Genomic DNA, 24,273 nt, shown 5'->3' on the forward strand with positions numbered 1-24,273 from the left:
ATGCAACACTGGCTCAGATGCAATTTTGCTAGCGTGGTGAGTTAAGTCTGCCTGCCTGCCTGCTTAGTGCCTGCCTGCCTGTCTGTCTAAAGTATAAAACAAGTGTTAATTGGATAATGTAGGCTTGGGCAACATCAGCTGTCAAATAATTGTATAGTGAAATAAAAATGCACAATATTTACTTATATCTGAGATATTGCAGTGGAGTAAAATGATTAACTTTATTTCAGACACAATAGGTCCAAATAAAACACAGAGATAAAAACAGGCAATAAAAACACAGAGATAGCCTGAGTATACCAGACCGTTTTCACTTCATAAAGCCCAAGTATCAAGTACCAAAACATTTAAGTACCTCAAAAGTCTACTTAAATACGATCCCTGGCCACACCTGGCTATAACCACGGCAGCTAATGTTACTTCCCCGTCTGTGGCGACTGTGCCACGGTGCTAGTCGGTCTGTTGCAAGCTTTGGGAAGGGGTGGGAGAGGTGGCAGGTGGGTGGCTGGTGGTTGGGTATGACTTTGGCAGAGAGGCAGTTGCTGCGCTGACTGCCACCGGAACGATGGCAGTGCCGGAAGGCTCCCATATGCCACACCACAGTATCTGACTGCACAGTGCACAGCCCCACTAGACTGTCTCTGTGTGCTAGCATGGCCCATGCACACCACAGTATCTGACTGCACAGCCCCACTACTAGACTGCCTCTGTGTGCTAGCATGGCCCATGCACACCACAGTGTGTGACTGCACAGCCCCACTACTAGACTGTCTCTGTGTGCTAGCATGGCCCATGCACACCACAGTATCTGACTGCACAGCCCCACTAGACTGCCTCTGTGTGCTAGCATGGCCCATGCCACACCACAGTATCTGACTGCACAGCCCCACTAGACTGTCTCTGTGTGCTACTGTAGCATCGCCCATGCACACCACAGTATCTGACTGCACAGCCCCACTGACTAGACGGTCTCTGTGTGCTAGCATGGCCCATGCACACCACAGTATCTGACTGCACAGCCCCACTAGACTGCCTCTGTGTGCTAGCATGGCCCATGCACACCACAGTGTACGTGTGACTGCACAGCCCCACTAGACTCCATCTGTGTGCTAGCATGGCCCATGCACACCACAGTATCTGACTGCACAGCCCCACTAGACTCCATCTGTGTGCTAGCATGGCCCATGCACACCACAGTATCTGACTGCACAGCCCCACTAGACTGTCTCTGTGTGCTAGCATGGCCCATGCACACCACAGTCACAGCCCCACTAGACTGCCTCTGTGTGCTAGCATGGTTTGTTTACGGCACCGCGGGTGATGCTGGGACGGAGACGAAATCTAAGTTAATTTAACCAAGCTTTATTGCACCCATGATCATTAGCTATCCAGCAATTATAATAAAGCTGCTCCCCCCCTTCTCAAGGACAACTATTACACAACAGTGTAACACATTTGGATTTGTAATTAAAAAAGGACAAAAAAAAAAAGAAGAAGAAAAAAACCCTAAAACAAAGCAGTTTGATTCCATTTATATTCACATCTTAACTTCTTTGGGGCAGAAGAGAAGATTGCTGTGCATAAAACACTAGCGTTGGTTGTGTTCCGTGGACTGATATGCCCTTGCTCTGACGTATGCCAACTGCGGCAAAACAATACCGTTCTCCTGGAATTGACTTTAAAGGGGTGGGGTGGGGGCGGGGTGTGGGGGGGGAGACAGACCTGTGGTCTGATTAATTGAATCTTGCCAAGGCACCTCAGGTTTTAATGTATTCTCTGGCTCCCCTTGGCAGTAGGGGGACAGATTCTAATCTGATAATCTGATAATCTGTGTATTCGCTCAGGCTATTGATCACAGGGGCTTAATCCATTTCACTCATCAAACCTCTGGGAGCCTGGAGCCGAAGCCTGCCCCCCCCCCCCCCCCAACGCTGTAGTAAGCCGTTTGAGTATTTGGCTCTCCGGTGTGTTATTATGTGTGTGGGCGCGCACGCGCTTGTGTGTGTGTGTGTGTGTGTGTGTCTGCTGCTGCGCACACATTTCATCAACCATGCCCCCACGCGTCCAGAATCCCGATGAGTTGTGCAGTTGTGTGTTTTGGCCATCAAATAAAGCCCCCCCCACCACCCCCCCTCCCTGTCCAGGCTACAGTGTAAGAGAGCTAAACATGCTTTGGGCATGAGGCTCACTCAGCTGTGAAATATCCCTGGTTCCAACAACCGCTGGATGTTTCCACCGGCTCCGCGCTACTTAAAGAGTAAGACCTGATGTGAATGAATGGCGCAAGGCCGCGTCAAAGCCCCCGTTTTAAAGAGTAAGACCTGATGTGAATGAATGGCGCAAGGCCGCGTCAAAGCCCCCGTTTTACTTTGGTGCCGCGTGCAGAAAATAGTCCACTTGTGCTGCGCGACAACGGGCGCGTACAAAAGTACAAATTAGGCATTGAGAAGGGAGAGTGACCCCACAGTGGTGGTACAGTAAGTGAATGTGTATTGTGGGAGGTCGGGTGGGAAATACAACTCAGAGTGCAGTTTCAGGGGTTAGACACACGATGGCGCCCCTTGCTTTATTTCTCCAACAGGTTCAAACAAAGTCAGTTTTCACAAACAGAATTCAGACAGTAATATTCTTTGCATGAGGTCCCGGCTCCGAGGCGGGAGTCGTCACTGCAGAGGATGAGAGGGGATGTTAGCATACGGTCAGAGCACAAGGTAAGTACAAAGTTGGGGCCTGAGACACCCGGTCTAGGCAGTCTACCAACTGGACCTTTGTATAACTCTTTCTCTTCTTCTTTTCCAGGTTCCAGAGGAGGCCAGGAGGCTCCCCCGGAGGTAGGTAAGGGGGTGCGTATCTTTCTCTATCCACAAGGCACAGAAGAGTACTTTAGAGTAGAAGTACTCGGATACGGGGTGGTGAGTAATTAGAGTAAAAGTACTTGGTATGGTACCGGGCGGGGATGGTACGGAGGGCCCCTTAGGCTCGGCCAACAGGAAGATACACAAGCATTTATATTCTGATTTCTCTCTATCTACTGGGTGGCCGTGTCGGTACGACAACGGCAGTCAGGGGGTTAACACAAAGTAAGCGCTCTAGTTTCTAACGGTCTTCTTTCACCGGGCCTGGCGGCGCAAGCCAACTTAAAGTCTCTTCAAGGGTGAAATAAACATAACACGGGCCTGTCTTCTTTCACAGGGTGTACGTGACACTTTATCTAGAGCCTGCTAGCTTCCATTAGTCTCTACGGGGTTATCTTCATTCAACAATCTTCAGTGTACAACACCACGGTGACACTCTTCATTCACAGTCTTCATTTAGCATCGACAGGGTGACTTCCTTCATTCACAATCTTCGTTATTATCCTTAGCTGCTCATTTGCCACTATGAGTGCCTCTTCTTAATAACACGGGTGATAGATAGTGAACGGTTTGTCTTACTGCGACCTTATGGAGCTGTGGGGCTGCCGTTTCCATACGGGGGTCCCGTCTTCCGCACTCGTCCCCGATACGAGCCAGGTGGGTCTCCAGTATGCATGCGGCTCTCCGTGTATACTTGTCTATGGGGGGCACACGCTCCTGCGTGTGCTTCCAGCCCCACTCCTACAAGCCTGGTGATGTGAGAATATAAGAGAGCAATTGAGTGGTGATACAAACAATCAAACAATAAACATAGTCCATACGTGAGAGTCCATAAGTGAGAGGAGTGTGGACTTACCATCCAACGCCGAGTGGACGGCATATGCTGCGCGAGGGTCTGTGTGTAGCAGGGATCTGATACTGCTAGGTGCGCAGGCTGTTTATAAAGGGCGCGGCTGACAGGCTGCGGCTGTCCTTAATTGCTAACCAGGGCGGCGGCCGGAATGAGGCGCAGCTGATTTAGAATTGCTCTGGGATAATACACTGAGTCTATGACCCGGCCATGGGCGTGCCTGGTTGTCATGGTAACTCGCCCCTCCCCCTGAGGTGAGACCTGACAGACTCCACACACTCCCCCCCTAAGTTTCTTGCTACCGCAAGGAGCTTGACTACTTCCCTCGTCTTCGTACAGTCTTGAGAGCGCGTCCGCGTGTTTCATCTTGGTCCCGGGCCGGTGCTCTATCTCGAACTTGTAGCTCTGGAGCTCGACGAACCAGCGGGTGACACGGTCGTTGCGGTCTTTGTTCGCCGCCATCCACTTGAGTGGCGCGTGGTCGGTCACGAGGGTGAACTGTCTGCCCCATAAGTAGTACCGGAGGTGATGGATGGCCCATTTCACGGCCAGGCACTCCTTCTCGACAGTGGAGTAGTTACGCTCGTGCTTCAGCAGCTTCCTGCTGATGTACAGTACGGGATGCTCATCTCCGTCTAGCGGCTGGGACAGGACAGCGCCGACCCCGGTGTTGGACGCATCCGTGGCGAGGATGAAGGGCCTTGTGAAGTCCGGCGCCACGAGCACCGGCTCGCTGCACAGGGCGGTCTTCAACGTGCGGAAGGCTTCGTCCGCCTCGTCCGTCCACTGGACGTGGTGGGGAAGGTTCTTCTTGGTCAAGTCGTGGAGGGGGGCCGCGATCGTGGCGAAGTTCTGGACGAACTTCTGGTAATAGGCGATCAGGCCGAGGAAGGACTTGACCTGCTTCTTGGTCACCGGGCGTGGCCAGGTCTGGATCTTCTCCACCTTCCTCGTCTGTGGTCGGATGCACCCTCGGCCGATGGTGTAGCCGAGGTAGTCCGTCTCGGTCCAACCAATGCGGCACTTCTTTGCGTTGGCGGTCAGGCCGGCCGCCCGTAGGGTGGCTAGGACTGTGTCGACCCGCTCCAGGTGCTGTCCCCAGGTGGCGCTGTGGATGATTACATCGTCCAGGTAGGCCGCCGCGAAGGCCTGGTGGGGTCGCAGTATCCGGTCCATCAGCCGTTGGAACGTGGCGGGGGCCCCGTGTACTCCGAAGGGCATCACTCGGTACTGGAAGAGTCCATCGGGAGTGATGAAGGCCGTCTTCTGCTTGGCTCTCTCCGTGAGGGGAACCTGCCAGTACCCTTTAGTCAGGTCGAGGGTACTGATGAACCGGGCGGGCCCCAGCCGGTCAATCAGCTCATCGACGCGGGCCATGGGATACGCGTCGAACACGGAGATCTCATTTAACTTCCGGAAATCATTGCAGAAGCGGAGTGTGCCGTCGGGTTTGGGGACAATCACGATCGGGCTCGACCAGGCACTGTGGGACTCCTCGATGACCCCCAGCTCGAGCATCTTCTGGACCTCTTCTCTGATTGCCTTCCTTCGTGCCTCCGGGATCCGGTACGGCCGTAGTCTCACTACCTGGCCGTTAGGGGTGTCGATGTCATGCTTTAGCACGGAGGTGTGGCCCGGTAACTCTGAGAATACGTCGCGGTTCCGATCGAGTAGCTCCCGCAAGTCCTGTGTCTGCTGGGGCGTCAGATCCTCACCAAGGGCCACGGCCGGGGCCTGCGGGGAGACAAAGGTTACTAAAGCGGGTAGGGGCACTTCCTCCGGCGTATGCCACCGTTTCAGTATGTTCACGTGGTAGATCTGGTGTCCGCGTCTTCTACCTGGCTGACTCACCCGGTAGTTCACGTCTCCTTTCCTCTCTACGACTTCATATGGGCCCTTCCATCGGGCCAGGAACTTACATTCGCTGGTGGGGACCAACACCAGCACTTTATCGCCGGGGGCGAACTCTCGGATCTTGGCACCCTTATTGTAGGTGCGCGCCTGGGCCGTCTGGGCTGCGGCCATGTGCTCTCTTACGATGGGCCAGATGCGTTTGGCGCGCTCCTGGAGCGCGTCGACGTGTTCGATGACGCTGCGGAGGGGGGACGGCTGGCTCTCCCAGGCTTCTTTAGCCAGGTCGAGGAGGCCACGCGGTTTCCTCCCGTACAGGAGCTCAAAGGGCGAAAACCCGGTTGACGCTTGGGGTACTTCGCGAATGGCGAAGAGTACAAACGGGATGAGGCGGTCCCAGTCTTTGGCGTCCTCTTCCGTGACGCGTTTTAACATTTTCTTTAGCGTTTGGTTGAACCGTTCGACCAAACCATCCGTCTCAGGGTGGTAGGCGGAGGTCCGTATACGCTTGACCTTCAGCCATTTATACAGGGATGCTAGGACTCTGGACATGAAGCACGTGCCCTGGTCGGTCAGGATTTCGTCCGCTATGCCGACGTGGCTGAATAGCATCAGCAGCTCGTGGGCGATGGCCCGGGCGTTGGCTGTGCGGAGGGGGATGGCCTCCGGATAGCGCGTCGCATAATCCATGATGACTAGGATGTACCGGTGGCCCCGGGCGGACTTAGGGAGGGGTCCGACAATATCCATGGCGATACGGGAGAACGGTACATCGATAATTGGCATTGGAATTAGGGGGCTATGGGGCACGCCGCGGGGGGCGGTTAGCTGACACTCGGCACAGGAGCGGCAAAACTCCTCAATGGCCTTCTTAACGCCTGGCCAATAGAAGCGGGCGGCGACCCGGTCGTAAGTCTTTTGTACGGCCAGGTGGGCCCCTAACTGGTGGGAGTGGGCGAGATACATTACTCGGGACACATACGGTTTGGGGACGAGTAATTGTTCGACGACCTCCCCAGCGGGGTCCTTGCAAGCGCGGTACAGCAAGTCGTGTTGGACGAAGAAGTGTGGGAAAGGTTTCTCACTCACCCCCGGGTTCAGCTTCCCGTCGACGGCCACGACGTTCCGCCTGGCGCCAGCCAGGTTGGGGTCGGCCCACTGAGCGGTGGCGAACGATCCTTGCCGCCGGGGGGGCGGCGCGTCTATTCTGGGGAACTCTAGGAAGGGGTCTTCACCGAGGGCCGGCGTGTCGTCTGCGTCGGAGGCCTCCGCTTCTTCCGGCCCGGGTTCTGGCTGGGGACTTCCTCGGCCGCTGCTGGTGGACGAGGTCCCGTCTTCGCGGAGGGCGGGGCAGGCGACGAGGGGTACGCTACTTCGGCGGCGTCGGCGGCGCCGCGTCCTGGGGGGCCCTCGTCGTCCCGGGTTCCAGTATTTCTCGAACAGCGGACAGTCCGTTCCGATCAAGAGGGGGACGGGGAGTTCGGGGACCACTCCAGCGGCGACCAACGCGGAGCCACGGGGGGTCTGTACGGTCACGTGGGCGACGGGGTACCGCCGGACATCTCCGTGGACACACGTGACCGGGATGGTGGGTCCATTGGTGGCGGAGGCGAGGTCACCCCGGACCAGCGTCACCACGCTGCCTGAGTCCAGCAAGGCATGGGTGTCGGTCCCATCAACCCGGGCGGGGAGGGTGGTCTGTCGTCGGCTCTCACTTCCGGTGTGGAGGCAGGGGCGGGGCCCTCTCATGCTGTCCGCGGAGGGCATGGAGACATCGGGGCCGGGGGGCCGCTCTGGGCAGGCCCAGGACAGGTGGTCCTCCCGATTACAGACGTAGCACCTGCGGATCCGCGGGCTGCGGTCGGGGGGGCCGGAGGCACGGGGCCGGACCGGGGCCGGCGGGGTCGGCGGGGCTGGTCGGCGTCGGTCTCGGCGGTCGTCTGTCTTGGGGACGGCGTCGCTCTTGGTCTGGCGGAGCATATCCGAGCAGACGTGGTGGTTCTCCAGGAGGGCGATCAGGGCGTCCACGGATGTGGGGCTGACTCGGGCAACATATTTCTTGGCGTCGGATGGCAGGGCACGGACACACCGGTCTATGACTAATCTCTCAATCCACGGGGTCTCTCCGTCCGTGGTCAGCCAGCTCTGCGTCAGGCGGTAGAGGTCGGCGACCTGAGCGCGAGGGGGCTGGGCCTGCTGATAGGCCCACATGTGGTACCGCTGGGCCCGGGCGGGCAGGCTGTAGCCGAGGGTGGACAAGATGGCGGCCTTCAGCGTCTCGTAGTCTCGAGCGTCTCTGGCGGGAAGGTCCCGACATGCGCGTTGAGCCTCTCCCGAGAGGTAGGGCGCCAGTATGCCGGCCCAGTCGGCGGCGGGCCACTGCTCGCGGTCGGCGGTGCGTTCGAAGAGTTCGAGGTACGCCTCGATGTCATCCTCGGGGGTCTGCTTGGAGAGGACGGCGTTGGGGGTCCTAGGGACATCACCGTGTCGGTCTAGCCTGCGGACAACTTCACGCACAGCGTTCTGTAGTTCAGTCTGACTTCGGAGAAGGGCGGCCAATTCGGGGCTGGCCATGTTTAGGCGGTGGTTGAGATCAGATGAATACCCACATTCTCCACCATATGTGGGAGGTCGGGTGGGAAATACAACTCAGAGTGCAGTTTCAGGGGTTAGACACACGATGGCGCCCCTTGCTTTATTTCTCCAACAGGTTCAAACAAAGTCAGTTTTCACAAACAGAATTCAGACAGTAATATTCTTTGCATGAGGTCCCGGCTCCGAGGCGGGAGTCGTCACTGCAGAGGATGAGAGGGGATGTTAGCATACGGTCAGAGCACAAGGTAAGTACAAAGTTGGGGCCTGAGACACCCGGTCTAGGCAGTCTACCAACTGGACCTTTGTATAACTCTTTCTCTTCTTCTTTTCCAGGTTCCAGAGGAGGCCAGGAGGCTCCCCCGGAGGTAGGTAAGGGGGTGCGTATCTTTCTCTATCCACAAGGCACAGAAGAGTACTTTAGAGTAGAAGTACTCGGATACGGGGTGGTGAGTAATTAGAGTAAAAGTACTTGGTATGGTACCGGGCGGGGATGGTACGGAGGGCCCCTTAGGCTCGGCCAACAGGAAGATACACAAGCATTTATATTCTGATTTCTCTCTATCTACTGGGTGGCCGTGTCGGTACGACAACGGCAGTCAGGGGGTTAACACAAAGTAAGCGCTCTAGTTTCTAACGGTCTTCTTTCACCGGGCCTGGCGGCGCAAGCCAACTTAAAGTCTCTTCAAGGGTGAAATAAACATAACACGGGCCTGTCTTCTTTCACAGGGTGTACGTGACACTTTATCTAGAGCCTGCTAGCTTCCATTAGTCTCTACGGGGTTATCTTCATTCAACAATCTTCAGTGTACAACACCACGGTGACACTCTTCATTCACAGTCTTCATTTAGCATCGACAGGGTGACTTCCTTCATTCACAATCTTCGTTATTATCCTTAGCTGCTCATTTGCCACTATGAGTGCCTCTTCTTAATAACACGGGTGATAGATAGTGAACGGTTTGTCTTACTGCGACCTTATGGAGCTGTGGGGCTGCCGTTTCCATACGGGGGTCCCGTCTTCCGCACTCGTCCCCGATACGAGCCAGGTGGGTCTCCAGTATGCATGCGGCTCTCCGTGTATACTTGTCTATGGGGGGCACACGCTCCTGCGTGTGCTTCCAGCCCCACTCCTACAAGCCTGGTGATGTGAGAATATAAGAGAGCAATTGAGTGGTGATACAAACAATCAAACAATAAACATAGTCCATACGTGAGAGTCCATAAGTGAGAGGAGTGTGGACTTACCATCCAACGCCGAGTGGACGGCATATGCTGCGCGAGGGTCTGTGTGTAGCAGGGATCTGATACTGCTAGGTGCGCAGGCTGTTTATAAAGGGCGCGGCTGACAGGCTGCGGCTGTCCTTAATTGCTAACCAGGGCGGCGGCCGGAATGAGGCGCAGCTGATTTAGAATTGCTCTGGGATAATACACTGAGTCTATGACCCGGCCATGGGCGTGCCTGGTTGTCATGGTAACTCGCCCCTCCCCCTGAGGTGAGACCTGACAGACTCCACAGTATATACAGCTTCGCTGGTGTTGGAGATGAGAAACAACCCGGCCAAAAAGGCTTATAATATCACCCACCCGTACCCCGACTCACTGTAGGATAGTGGATGGAATTGTTGGGATCCCGTACAGTATTATAGTCCGACAGCCGAGGTGGACGGGTGGGAAATTTGGTATATAGTCTTTTTTATTGGCCTAAAATATTGCCTATATATACGTACATAGATTCATGAATCCACTTGCTGACCGGCTATATTGAGCTTTTTTCTATATGGGTTTCTTGTGACCCTACCATTAACAGGCAAAAATGTCAAAAATGTCAAACTTCCCTGAAGAAGACCTCCTAGGTCAATAAATATACAGCGTCGTGGCTACGAGTGTGCGCCTGTTTTCTAATTTTTACTAATTTACAGCCTTAGGCCAGCACCTTACCAATATGGGGTGCGGGACTGTGCACCGTTTCCTGTTTTGTCAAAAATGTCAAACTTTTCTTTTGCTTTAAGTAGCATGTGACATGCGTCAAACTAGGGGGTTTTCATGATTCTGAATCCATTCCAAGCATTAGTTTTGCACAAAATACACTCCAAATGTGCCCAACATGTGCTGACCTCATCACATTTGTTGTGACGTCTATGGCCGTTTTTACCAAATTACCTGTACCAAATTTCCCACTTTAAACAAAAGAAGCCTGTCGGCTGCCGGACTAATAGTGCATTCTCTCTGCTTCAGTGTTTCACCAAGTCTGTGGAATATGTCAGTGTGTCCTACAACTCGGATATCTCATCTATTGTGCTACACACGTACTCTCTCTCTCTCTCTCTCATTCTCTCTCTCTCTCTGTGCTCGGACGTCCATCAGTCAGTCAGTGTCAGGTCGGGCTGGCAGGCTCAATCTCGCCCGGCCTGGGGATTCCTTAATGGTGTGACCCCCCAGTACCCCCCGAACCGAGGGCCTCATTTCATTAATCTAAGCCCACATGGAAACTCATTCCCTGCCTGACAGCCAGACCTCTCCCCCTGGGCGGCAGGGAGGGTCTGGGGGACAGCGGGGATGTGTGTGTGTGTGTGTGTGTGTGTGCACGTGCTTGCATGTGTGTGTGTGCGCGTGCATGTGTGTGTGTGTGTGTGTGCGCATGTGCCGCAGCGTTGTGATCAATAGTGCTTGTGACCAAACATCTCAAAAGCACATTAAAATGCCACTCATCCTGGCCCCGTTCCGAGGCCCTCTCCAAATAAATCAAGGGCCGGTCCCAGCAGGTTAGCGGCTGCCAAGGCAGGCAGGCTGGCAGGAGAGGAGAGGAGGATAGGTGAGTGGGAGGGAGACGAGGGGAGGAGGGCTAGAGAGAGAGAGAGAGAGAGAGAGAGAGAGATCTGGGAACGGGAGATAGAAATTCGTCTCGCGCCCTCTACCCTATTTTGTCCTCCCCATCTGCCGGCCCGATCTCAGATAGCTTCTTTGTTGCAGCATCGGCTGGAGGATTCACCGTGGAATCCTGTGTGTTGAATTTAACTCATGAGAGTGCATGGCACTGCTGGCACAAGATCAACCAAATGGACCCGTTTTTTCAATTCGTCAAGTTTTTTGTTGTTGTTGTGTGTGATTATTATTATTATATATATTTTTTCTATTTCAGTAGTTCAGAGGAAGCCATTATCGTCTCTGTCGGCTACAAACCTCATGTCCAAAACTGTTCAAATTCGAAAGCATCGTTTCTGCCCGACAGCAACGATATGAAGTATATTGTTTGTATTTTACTCTCAGAGTTACAAACGTAAAATTTGCCACCGGGGAATCGCTGCAACAATGGCGCTTAGCGTTCTTGACTAATATTAAACGCATGACACCTGAAAATACAAAAAAAACAAAAAAAACAGCGCCTGCTAGAGATGCTAATTACTGTCCAACACCAGCTATAATGGATGGCAAATAATAGCATGCACGCTTCTGTATTTTGTTCAGTGGACCTTTGAGAAGGTTCAAGTGCCTTTCAGCGCTCTCCATTACGACCACATACAACAAACCGGCTCTTTGATGGAGAACGCGGGACGCACATTTAAAATCTAACGAGCACTAAACTCTCCGCCTACATACAGCAGAGACACTAAGCCAGTGGTTTTAAAAGGGGGGGGGGGCGCATGCCAGCCAAAATCACAATAATAATAGGAAAAAATCATAAAACAATGTACATTTAAATTCGAATTCAATGCATACGATCATTGTGGCGTCCATATTTTGGTCACATTACTATTGTCAAATATCCTTTTAAAACGTTCCATAATTGTGAAAATAGCAGATATAAGCTGCTGAGGAGTGAGGAAGGAGCGGGTCTCTGGCAAGGTGTAGTTTGTGACGCCCTGCACTAACCCACCTATACCGTGTATGTGTCCCTCGCTTATACAAGGTGTAGTTTGTGACGCCCTGCACTAACCCACCTATACCGTGTATGTGTCCCTCGCTTATACAAGGTGTAGTTTGTGACGCCCTGCACTAACCCACCTATACCGTGTATGTGTCCCTCGCTTATACAAGGTGTAGTTTGTGACGCCCTGCACTAACCCACCTATACCGTGTATGTGTCCCTCGCTTATACAAGGTGTAGTTTGTGACGCCCTGCACTAACCCACCTATACCGTGTATGTGTCCCTCGCTTATACAAGGTGTAGTTTGTGACGCCCTGCACTAACCCACCTATACCGTGTATGTGTCCCTCGCTTATACAAGGTGTAGTTTGTGACGCCCTGCACTAACCCACCTATACCGTGTATGTGTCCCTCGCTTATACAAGGTGTAGTTTGTGACGCCCTGCACTAACCCACCTATACCGTGTATGTGTCCCTCGCTTATACAAGGTGTAGTTTGTGACGCCCTGCACTAACCCACCTATACCGTATATGTGTCCCTCGCTTATACAAGGTGTAGTTTGTGACGCCCTGCACTAACCCACCTATACCGTATATGTGTCCCTCGCTTATACAAGGTGTAGTTTGTGACGCCCTGCACTAACCCACCTATACCGTATATGTGTCCCTCGCTTATACAAGGTGTAGTTTGTGACGCCCTGCACTAACCCACCTATACCGTGTATGTGTCCCTCGCTTATACAAGGTGTAGTTTGTGACGCCCTGCACTAACCCACCTATACCGTGTATGTGTCCCTCGCTTATACAAGGTGTAGTTTGTGACGCCCTGCACTAACCCACCTATACCGTGTATGTGTCCCTCGCTTATACAAGGTGTAGTTTGTGACGCCCTGCACTAACCCAGCTATACCGTGTATGTGTCCCTCGCTTATACAAGGTGTAGTTTGTGACGCCCTGCACTAACCCACCTATACCGTATATGTGTCCCTCGCTTATACAAGGTGTAGTTTGTGACGCCCTGCACTAACCCACCTATACCGTGTATGTGTCCCTCGCTTATACAAGGTGTAGTTTGTGACGCCCTGCACTAACCCAGCTATACCGTGTATGTGTCCCTCGCTTATACAAGCACGAAGGGGAAGAAACGACTCCGGGTACAGTAGTATAGGCTAATCAGTGACTCTTATATGCATGATATGCAAATGAGTCTCCATTGCACTCGTTAAAGGGGCGTTGCATTGCAGGAACAGAAAAATAACAACGGGGGTCTCCTGAGGTGGGGTACTCCTGTCGCTGAGCTGTCAGGTTACTGTGACATTGCGAGTGTGTGCGTATATGTTTGTGTGTGTGTGTGTGTGTGTGTGTGTGTGTGTGTGTGTGTGTGCGTGCGTACGTTACTTGCATGTGTGTGTGGGTGAGCATTCGCTCCCCAAAGCCCCCCGGCAATGAGTAAACCCCCCCCCCCCTCCCCCAGCACTGCCGCTCCCCCCCACTCACTTTCATTGCGGCTCTGTCACACACACACACACACACACACCGCAACCTCTGCCTCGCAGTGTGTGCGTGTGTAATGTATGTGTGTGTGTGTGTGTGTGTGTGTGTGTGTGTGTGTGTGTGTGTGTGTGTGTGTGTGTGTGTGTGTGTGTGTGTGTGCGCAGCTCTGTCACACACAACGCAACCTCTGCCTCGCGGGCGCCAGCTCGCCCCTCATCAGAACGCCACCGCATTCCTCTGAGCGCGCCGAGCTCGGCAATTAAAATTCTGCAGGTAATGAAGTGCCACTTAAATAAAGAAATAAATGGAAGAGAGGAAAATCTGCCAGGCATTGTGTATATGTACAGTATAGAGCAGTGATTCTCAAAACTCCCCCCCCCCCCCCCCCCAATTAATTTTGATTTTTGGCCCACAGTCTCGATCCCCATCTGAAAATGACTTTTTTAATTCAAGATTTTTCAAAACATTTAAAAAATAAATTGCAGATGTACAAGCTGTTTTGGAATATAGCCAAAATGTCGTTAAAGTGGTTAAATGGTGATGATGATGATGTATTAAAGAGACACTTCAACAAAAATATATATAATGACGTTTAGAAGCTTCAGAACACTTTCCTGGGGGTCTTTGTGTGTGTACTATGTGGTTTTAGATATTTTAGATTATAGCAGTGAACCCGGTGTCTCTGATGTCATGGACACTGGCCTCACTTCCTTCCTGGACTACAATTCCCATAATTCTTTGGTGCACTGCTACTCCTTGTGTATAGGGGGAGGGCTGTCTTAAGGCCTATTCATAGTCTGGATTTTCGGTGGTGAGGTGACCACCGCTTCTGTGGTGAGCTGACCACCGGAGCTGAAATAACGTTGAGCGGTGGTGAGTAAAAACAGAGAGATGGGCTGGAGCGGTTTGCTCTTCACCGTGGCTCGTGACGTCATGTCACCTAACCACCGAAAATCCAGACTATGTGAGCCTTTACTGAGACAACATGTAGTCCAGGAAGGAAGTGAGCCCATGCAGTGTCCATGACATCAGAGACACCGGGCTCACTGCTACAATCTAAAATAACTAAAACCACAATATTACACACATAAAGACACCCAGGAAAGTGTTCTAAAGCTTCTAAACGTCATTAACATGTATTTTTCTTCAAAAAGGGTGAAGTGTCCCTTTAACACATTTTCGGAGGGGAAAGGAACTGGTCGGAATAACGTGTTCCTTCCACGCGCTATACGTCCGGCCGGGGAAACTGTCCCCCATCAGGTGAAAAGAAGCAGCTTGGACTCCTTATGCATAGAAAGAAGCATGAGGTCGGATCCCAAGGATCCCGGACCCCAACTATACTTTGAGAACCACTGGTGTAGAGACACGGGAGGGGAACGGAAAACACCATTAGCACATTTTATTTTACTCCCAGTTATTTTGTGTGCGTGTGTGTGCGACCCTCCTCCTTCAGGAGTGGAGGAGCAAGCAAGCATGTTGCAACGAGAGGTATAGCAATCACAACAGGAAAGAGCCTCGTATCACACAACAACAAAAAAGGCCACTTCATATTTATGGAGTGGGCATCCTGGGCATTACAAGATGAAACAAATTCTATTACAGCACAAACAAGTGGCCCCTTTAACGCTAGGGGGGGGGGGGGGAAACAACGCAAAAAAAGAGGCTTTCTGTAGTTTTTCTTGTGTGTGTGTGATTTCTGCATACAAGCAAAAAGGTATGAGATCTGAGAGGATCGTGGCGGCGGTGGGGGTGGAGGGTGGGAGGAGGTGAGGTGGGAATCTCGGGGGAGGAGGAGGAGAGATACCCCGGGTTTGGCTCATTTTAGGCGACAGTTGAGGGACTGCCGGAATGTGACAAGCGCTTTTGCACGCCGCCTTTTATTAGCAGTCACATTAGTAGGCTGTTCTCGGCGGGAGGGCTAAAGCTTTGGCCCATGTCATTAGTATACCGCGAATTCTCTCTCTCTCTCTCTCTCTCCGACAGGCAGACATGGGGATGAGGCTGCTGCTGGCTGCCACTACACTGAGCTGCCTTCTAAGGTCTGCCCTTCCTTCCTGTTTCCCTTTCAGCATCTCTCTCTCTCTCTCTCTCGGTTCGTCCCTCCATGATTCCACCCACCCCGCGACACCCTGCCACTCTCCCTCAGTCGCCACTCCCCCTGCTCTCCTTCACGGTCTCCCTCAATATGCCACCTATATTCTCTCTCTTTCTCTCTCTCTGCCATGTCCCTCATTTTCATATTTTGTAATATCCACTCATCCGTGCAGATTCTCTCTTATTTCCACCACTATGTCTTGTCATCTCGTCACACACACACACACACACACACACACACACACACACACACACACACACACACACACACACACACACACACACACACACTCTGGATATCTCTGTCTCTCACCTCTGACTGCCCCCCCCCCCCCTCCTCTCCTCCCCACCGCCCCCATATCCAACAGAAGGATCTATAGACTCGTGTGGCAGAGCCCCCCCCCCCCCCCCACCCCCACCCGTCTCCATGGTGATACCCTCCAGAAATCCAGGAGGGATTCACCATCCTCGCAGACAAGCCAAGAAGCACGAGGGAGAGAGAGAGACAGAGAGAGAGAGAGAGAGAGAGAGAGAGAGAGACAGAGAGAGAGAGAGAGAGAGAGAGAGAGAGAGAGAGAGAGAGAGAGAGAGAGAGACACATAGTTAGAGAGGGAGACAGGGACAGAGAAGGAGACTGATAACATGAGAGCTGTGATGAAAATAGAAGTGAAATAATGATAGAATAGAGACACGGAGAGAAAGGGAGAGATGGCGCAAGCATGCGTTCACTTGTGTATATATGGGCGCTGTTTTATGGCATGCCAATGCATGTGTGTGTGTGTGTGCCTGCATGCATACTAGTAAAAAACGAATAATGCATGGGTGAATGGTGAAAATGTGCGAGAGAGAGAGATAGAGAGAGAGAGAGAGAGAGAGAGAGAGAGAGGGAGAGAGATCATTTCAGAGCTGTCAGTGTTTCTCCCGCTAGCAGAGGAGAACAAAAGACAGCGCCTTGGTGCAGGAGGCTCAGTGCATGGCAGACACTGCAATTTGGGCGTTTTCTGGCGCTTCTCTCGCTCCAGCTCACATATGTAGGCTGCAATGGCTCATGCACTCACTCATGCACACACACACACACACATACACACACACACACCGCAGAATGACTGTCCGTCGGTCTGTCTAAAAAACTCATGAAATATTACTTCACACAGCTGCAGTATCAAAATAATCCTCGGCGTCAGTGAAATTTATACCGTGTTTCTTCTGCACCTGCAATATAACGACCACTCTCGGGCTTGGGCGCTGAAATGTCCGATTACTTCGGGTATTTGCGAGTAATGCAAGAAGAACACGAGAGCAGTAATGTATAGCGGCATCCAATGACTCAACACATCACGTCGCCGTTCTTTAGCCATAAACACAGATTGTTTTACAAAGGAATGTTGAGAACAACAAAGCCTGATATAATTGCATGCCAAAGTCTCTCTGTGCATGCATGGGTTTTATAAATATGTAACCGCAATGAAAAGTATTAGCACGCTCTTGTGCCTAAACAATAACTACATCCGATCCACCGAAGCCCTTTTCTTCTGCGACGACATGCAGCATGAAGGAATCATCTAAATAAGAGGAGTTAGCTGACCCAGATCCAGTTGACTGGCTCACAGAGCCTGCTGTGGGGCACATATGCCTCAGTCTAACCCTCACATGTCTACCCCTCGAGTCACTGAACCCGTATTCACCTAATCCGCTGCCCGCTGCACAGCCTCTCCACTCATTGCCACGGTAGCTCATATACGCAATCCCAACCCAACGTCAGTGTCCTCACATGCCCTACAGTGTGTGTGTGTGTAGTTTCAGCCCTATCTAGAACACAGTAAGAGCCTCAAAGCTCGCCTTGAGCCCCAAACTTCACTGAGATAGGGGTGGTTAACTGCAGCAAGACAAAAAGCAACACCGAGTCAAACCATCACAGCCGCGAGCCCCGTCTTCCCTTCTCCGATTCCCTCTCCCCAAAACCACACACTGTAAGACCCTCCACCCATCCCCCCGCCTTCGCTATAGCCCTTCTGACTGCATCTCCAGCCTGCCAAAACACTTTTTTTTTCATGGGAGAACGTTTCCCCTCACAGGTGTGTCTGTGCCTCGTGATACCGCGTCCAGCTGAAACGTTTCAGGAGCAGAGGGACCTCGGGATTGAACCAAGACAGAATGAGACATGCAGGCACAGTGTGTTCACCAAACCGTGCTAACCTGGGGCTGGCTGTTAGTAGCGGGGCAAGAACCCCAATGTTTTAGTTGCTGTGTCCAAAGCCCCCGCCGGCGGTGAGGGACTAACATAAAAGTTGGAACAATGTGATGTGTGCGACTGAGGGAGAATCCAGCGTCCAGGACCATTCTTCTGTGCTTGGCTGAAAGTGGAACGGTGCAGTTATTTTTGAGCCACCACAAGAGGTGTAGCTTACTTTGCACAGATATCCTAATCCATAATAGGCATATACACACCACCTGCAGGAGTGGCATATATTATGTTTTGCTTTTTTGGAATGATGTGGCATATCAAATTAGCTTTAATGCACTCTGTGTGGGTGGCTGGGCCTCCGTGATTCCAGGCTCTGTCGAGAGGAATGGAATATTGAGGTTGTGTACTTCACGCAGATGGATCTGGTAGAATATTGATATGTGCATCATACAGGCCAATTTGCATGATTTGGTGCTGGAAGTCCTGAGCAGCAAAGCTAATCGGGCAGCAGATTCTGCCGGTGTAATGCAGCTATCTGTCATCCCGGAGCTAAATTCACTCCTGGATTAGCCAGGTAAGGAGTCTCTCCACCGGCGTAATGACTTCAATCAATCACCGCGGCACAGAGACATACAGAGAGGCCAGCTAGTTAGCCGCAGACGCCGCGCGCCCGGCAGCCATTTTGGTAAAAGGCATTCCTTCCGCCAGTCAATCCATTTGTCTGCGTGCGTGTATAAGGCCATATAGAGGAAGGTTGTCACATGAACAGCTGGGTGTTTTATTGTATCCGCCGGATGTGTTGAGAGAGATAAACTGCATGGGGGAAAAAATAAGAGCGAGAAAGTAAATTTGATTGTGAAGGGAATGCAAATGATATTTCTTTCGCGTTCCACCTTTGGCTCACCCACTGAATAAATCAACGCTGTACTGTATCTATTCGGTATCGCACCACTTAGAGGCATGATCTATCCCCTTAGGTGACACATTTTGCAGCGGAAAACACTGTACGGAAACTGTGTAAGGACAAAAACACAAAGAAATGTGTATAGAAATCATCGTCATAGACTAGAGTCTCCCCGTCTCTCCAGCTCGTTGGCAAACAAAGAGTACATTTTCAGTTTGGGAGAGACGACTCATATAGGACACAGGATAAACAAGTGAAATTTGACCCGATGTAACAAAACAAAATCACACCCGTGTGAACTGAGTGGTGCAACTCCCCTCTCCCCCCCCTCTCTCTCTCTCATTAGCAGGCAACAGTGCAGCACTATCTCTCTCTCTCTGATTCTGGCACAACAGCGCCCCCACTGGTACTCATAGTCATACTGGTGCTCATTAACGACACACATAGGCGGACACATAGGTGAACCAACACGGACATTGCTGTTCCTTGGAGTGGTTGCACCACTCAACAAAAAAAAAGAGAAAAAACCTTGAACAGACAATTGTGGAATTGGAACACTATAGTACTGAAGCAGAAAAATGGGTTCCCTTCCCTGATTGCATGAAAATGTACTTTCTGTTTCTAAAAAGGCGCTGGAGAGACAGAGAGACCCCCGGTTACTGAACAAGCACCCTGCAGCGACGATTACTATCACAACGTAGAGCCCCCCCCCCCCCCCCCCAAAACAATAATTAATTATCTGTTCTATACACTCGTGTCGCGAGTGTGATAAGAGGTCGACGGCGGCACGTCGCGCCAGGCTTTAGAGCCGCTCCGTCCTGGGTCTTGTTTACCAGGCTAGACCTGGCTCCATCTCTCCAGCGAGCAGAGCAGAGCAGGGCTCTTGACAGTGATGTAATTTACTTGGCAGCTGGCTCCGACGGGAGGGCTGGCCAGGGGGTGGCCTGCAGCGGGGAGGGAGGGCATGAGAGTGTGTGTGTGTGTGTGTGCGTGCATGCGTGCGCGTGTGTGTGTGTGTGTGCGTGCGTGTGTGTGTGGGAGTAAGGCGGACAGCGGTCAAAGGTCAAGGCCCTAAGCGGCTCCTCGTCCTCCCACTCCCCTCCAACCCCCCTCCAACGTCACCATACCCCCCCCTTCCTTCCGTGCCCACGTCCCGCTGGCACGCTCCGCTCTCTCACTGCACATGATCTGTTATTCCCTTTGATGTCTCTCCACCGGGAAGAGGATGGGGGGGGGGAGGGGGAGATAAGGGGGAAAAAAAACAAACAGCGTAAACACCACCTGTTTTATGGTTGACGCTGAAACGGTCGGGGAGGTGGTCAGCTGGCTGGTCGTGATACAATGGGAGGTATAGGGGGGGGGGGGGGGGCATGTACTGTATAGGATAAGGTGGGGAGGGTATATACATTTGGGGGAAATGGAGGAGTGGGGGGGGGGGGCGCTTAGCTTACACATGCTTAAAGAAAATATGCTTCATGTGTTAACCACTGCAGTCCTACTTTGCACGTCGTTCGTTAGTGAAAATAGCCGATCTACAACGTCACAAATTGTTGAATTGCGATGTGTTGTAAGCTTATTATGTGCTATTTTCGCTATACTTTTTGGAAATAATAGGAAGAAATTATGAAGAATGCAAGTGTTAATGTCGTTATCACTCGCATGACTACCACACAAGCCAGGTACCACACAAGCCGACTTCAGGTCAAAAATACCTTGTTTCCTGCAATGTTATTGGCTACCGTCTCCAGACGCTTTGACACCAGCCATTGTCTTTTAAATATCGATTAGCATAAAAGCTCACAACCCTGCCTTACGTCATCGTTGAGAGCTGGGACCAGAGTACATGGTGTGTATATGTATGACTAGCTCTCAGTGATGACGTAAGAGAAATGGTCATCTGTGTAATCTGGTCCCAGCAAACCAGGCACAGATTTGCATACACATAAAAACGGTTGAAAAAGACGGCTGTCACTTTGAAGAGACCGAGCGAAATTATTACTTGCGTGCTCTGCTTGCGCAAGTAATTAATTGATTGATCATTTGATATGGCCGCCGGCCCGCTCAGCACATAGTTAACATTATCACTTTTAGTATAGGCTATATACCATTAAAGGAATGTAGGTTGCTGGTGGCGTTACAAAGGAGAAGACAAACAACAATCTCTGACCAAATCCCACCGTTCAAACAGAAGCAGCGGAACCAAACGGTATCACGGTATCGACCTAACTCGCTGCACCCCGAAGGCTTTCCCGTTCAGTGGACATTCTACAAGCCTTTGACAGCGATGACGGATCCCCTCATCTACAACTCTTTGTCGCTCTCCACACACACCTCCCCTCCTCTTTCTGCTGATGCACAAAGGCTCCCAATTAAATATGGAAATTTCCTTCTCGGCGACAGATACTTGCACAGCAGGGGTCTGATGGCACAGAGGGTGGGTATTCTTTTTTCGGAAAGGGGTATAGTGGCAGGTTTTGATTAATGTGACCTTATCTGGGTTTTTGCACATGGAGGCAGAGGGGCGGCTGGAGCTTGGCGGGGGTGGATGGCTGTCTGTGCTCTTCTTCCTCCTCCTCCTCCCCTCCGCAGGTCTGTTCTATAGCCCAACTCACTCTGTTTCGCTTTATTCATTCGTTTTTCTCCCTCCTCCACAGCCCCCCCGTCCCCCCCATCTGACGTTCTCTAAGCCCATCATCGTCTGTTTCACCTACACACCGTCCCTCCTCTTCGCCTTCCTCGTATCCTTTCATGGTTCATGTGGTCCTGCTCTATACCTGTGGCAGACTGAAAACTCTTATTTTTACCTCTCCTGTTCCCACTCTCACTGCATTTCACCTCTCCTCTCCTCTCTCCTCGTATACCCCTCCTCTCCTCTCCTCGTACCCTCCTCTCCTCGTACCCTCCTCTCCTCTCCTCTCCTCTCTCTTCGTACCCTCCTCTCCTCTCCTCTCCTCTTACCCTCCTCTCCTCTCCTCGTACCCTCCTCTCCTCTCCTCTCCATTGAGGGTGCAGCAGCAGGGCTCCCCCTGTCGCCCGGCACCCACCTGGCTCAGTTCCAACCCGTTCTTTTTACTGAGTGCTATCTGTCAAGTTATGAATAATACAGGTCCAAGGCTGCCGCTAGCCTGCTAGCTAGCTACGTGGAATCCAAATGAGGTCTACAGCAGGAAGAGAGCACTTGACTTTTAGCTCGGCAACACGCTTCCCCTACCAAGACAGGCAATTACTCAGCCCCAGCTGCAGTCATGGCAATCATAAACACAACCCCTCTCATCCCCGTGTCGGCAGGCACGCACGCACACGCACACACACACACACACACACACACACACACACACACACACACGCACACACACGCGTGCACAGCACACAGACAGACGCACGCATGCCTACGCACAAATGCGCTCACATAACTATACGCGTCTACGCCTCACCCTGATAATGACCACACACAGGCTAATGCGGATACGCATGTGCGTACACGCGCACGCACACATAGTCTAACGCGGACACATGTGTGCACGCACGCACACGCACACGTCACACACACACACACACACACACACACACACACGTCACACACACACCCACACACACACAAAACCACCTTTCTCTTAGAAACAAACGATGGAGCTCGCACAGAAGCATATTTCAGCCACTGGTTTACTCCTGTAAAGCCGTGATGTGACAATAAAGATGCTTCTAATCCTGATGCTGAACCTCTAGGGCTGTATTTTGCGTGTCTTAAGTACCAGGTCTTATTACCTAACTTGAGTAAACTAAAGACCTGGAGGCGTGATCAATGCTCTTTGGCCACTCAGAATAGCCAAATGGCATTGACCACGCCTCCAGGTCTTTAGTTTACTCAAGTTAGGTAATAAGACCTGGTACTTAAGACACACAAAATACAGCCCCTAGTGTCCAATAGGGTTAGGGTTCTGAACCTCTAGTGTCCAATAGGGGCAGGGTTCTGAACCTCTAGTGTCCAATAGGGGCAGGGTTCTGAACCTCTAGTGTCCAATAGGGGCAGGATTCTGAACCTCTAGTGTCCAATAGGGTTAGGGTCCTGAACCTCTAGGGTCCAATAGGGCAGGACGTGCCAGTAGGTATTTCCGAAACTCTCACAACGTAGTTATGTCATTTGTGATTACATTTACACCGTGCCAGTCTCACGAACCAGGGGTTGGGACGCACGCACGCGTGCGCACACGCACACACACACACACACACACACACACACACACACACACACACACACACACACACACACACACACACACACACACAGGAGAAAGTAAGTACTCAGTAGTACTTATAATACTGTAATCAAGTAGCCCACGTATACAATTTTGAGGCACTTGCACTTTGCTTGAATACGTTTACTTTTTAGTACTTTATATATTGAGCCGACTCAGAATCGTAACTCATATTACCCAAAAGGCAGCGTGTGTGTGTGTGTGTGTGGGTGTGACACATGTACGGTCACGTAATTAGTTTTGCATGATGGCGGCCGGGCTTATATAGTTGACCACGTTAACCCATCCATCACTGGCTGTAATCAATGGCTTGGTGCAGCGTGGGATGTAATTACAGAATGCTAGGCAACGGCAGGCGCCACAGGTAAAAATAGTCATGCAGCAGGCTGGGTGTGTGCGTGTGTGTGTGTGTGTGTGTGGGTGGTGGTATAGGCGTTGGCATGTGTTTGGCATGTGCTGGGCGTGCGCGCATGCATGCGCCGGCATATAGGTGTGTGGGAGGGGAGGGATGACTTTCTTTCTTTTTCATTTTCTGGCAACTTGAGTGTGTGGAGGGAGTGTTTGCTTCCGTGTGAGTGCACATGCGTGTGCGTGCATGTGTGCGCGCGCGCGCGTGTGTGTGTGTGTGTGTGTGTGTGTGTGTGTCGGCAGTATGGTAATGAGATCTGGTTATAGCGGTGTTCTAGTGTGTCCTATTAACAAATAATAAACAGCACTCCTTTAGTTTTTTTTCCTTATAACCTCTCCTCCCATCCATTATTCACACTTCACAGACTCACTTATCATTCATTTATGAATGCATCTTGTGCAGCCTAGAAACTAAATGTCACCCAAAACGTCACTGTCAACACCGGGACACTGCTCAGTGTCAATTCAACTCTGAGAGAGTGGAACGGAGTGGAACCCCCGGATGATCGAAATTCTTTATTTGGAATACGTTTTAACGGGACGTTTTATACATACTTTTTGTGCTCGTGTGCGTGTGTGTGTGTGTGTAAAAAAACAGGGCTTCTGAAAATAGCTTCATTTGTGCATGGAAGCACACACATGCACACGCGCACACAACACACACACACACACACACACACACACACACACACACACACACACACACACACACACACACACACACACACAGTTTGTATTACTGTACTTGTGAGAACATCAACACAGTGATTTTATGAATGCCATTAAAAATGATGCCATTTTAACTGCAATACTATAAAGCCGAGATCGCCGTGCAGTTCAAAAAATAAATCACACCCGTGTGAAGCGGGCGGTGCCTTTCGTGATGACTATGTACGACGACGTGAACGTCATCAT

General features: G+C 51.6%; 1 protein-coding gene across 1 annotated transcript in view; it reads right to left on the minus strand.

Annotated features, from left to right (window-relative positions):
* The window catches only part of myt1lb (myelin transcription factor 1-like, b), a gene marked incomplete at its 5' end in the record, with an annotated part of 117,368 nt that overhangs the window by 74,905 nt on the left and 18,190 nt on the right, over window positions 1-24,273 (minus strand). The window lies entirely within an intron of this gene.

Source organism: Protomyctophum bolini, assembly GCF_963924005.1.
Source record: "Protomyctophum bolini genome assembly, chromosome: 15".
In the NCBI taxonomy this organism is placed as follows: domain Eukaryota; kingdom Metazoa; phylum Chordata; class Actinopteri; order Myctophiformes; family Myctophidae; genus Protomyctophum; species Protomyctophum bolini.